This window comes from Sinocyclocheilus anshuiensis, unplaced genomic scaffold, assembly GCF_001515605.1.
Source record: "Sinocyclocheilus anshuiensis isolate Anshui unplaced genomic scaffold, SAMN03320099.WGS_v1.1 scaffold143, whole genome shotgun sequence".
NCBI lineage: Eukaryota > Metazoa > Chordata > Actinopteri > Cypriniformes > Cyprinidae > Sinocyclocheilus > Sinocyclocheilus anshuiensis.
In genome coordinates this window covers 210,884-211,624 of record NW_015548197.1, presented here as the reverse complement: position 1 = coordinate 211,624, position 741 = coordinate 210,884, and the positions used below count along the sequence as shown (strand labels likewise).

The 741-nt window shown below is 37.5% G+C and overlaps 1 pseudogene; it reads left to right on the top strand.

Annotated features, from left to right (window-relative positions):
• Window positions 1–403: 403 nt before the first annotated feature.
• Window positions 404–741, top strand: part of LOC107653216 (protein phosphatase 1K, mitochondrial-like) — an 8,228-nt pseudogene continuing 7,890 nt past the window's right edge.

Below are 741 nucleotides of genomic sequence, written 5' to 3'. Positions count from 1 at the left end.
TCTCCACTCCCTAATTTCCATCCAGTGTCTGTCAAAGTTTCTCTGTGCCATTAGTCCGGTTTTAATTATTATCCAGACCCGCTTCTGAAGCGGCACTTGACACCTGATACCTGTTACTTTTCTAAGCGCTGCTCAGGATCGACCAATCACAGCCGTTTGCGTTATTCTGATTAGAGTTACTCCAAAATAATTTCGTAAACATTGCCGCGGAGTATTTCCTTTGTTATCTCAGGTTCAAATTATTTGAAGTAATCGATTTAACAGATTATAGATTTTAGTGTACACATGTCTTCACTGACATAAAATACACTGAGGTTTAACTGCGGCTTAAATTCGGCTTTTGAGCCGCCAAGCGCCCCCTGGAGCAGAACAAGTTTATCGGTCACCTGAACACTTTAACTAGTAGCGTCTAGGTGTTTTGACACACCTTCTGTCGCTCCAGCTGGACGGGAGACCGAGTCGGACACTGACTTTGACAACTTTGTCAACTAAATGGTAAACCTGCTTATTTGCAGTAGGTAAGTTGCTGTAAATTGTTTTTATGTTTATAATAAGCGGTGACATTCAGCTGTTTTGACGCATCAGGTGAAAACTGGTGCATTAAATGGTCTGACGAATTATTAATACTGAAAAAAACGGATCTTAAATACAATTATTTATTATTTTATGTAAAAACATTTAAAATATACATATATAAAATATAAAATGTTTATTTATCCAACTTGTTTGCACAACATTTTG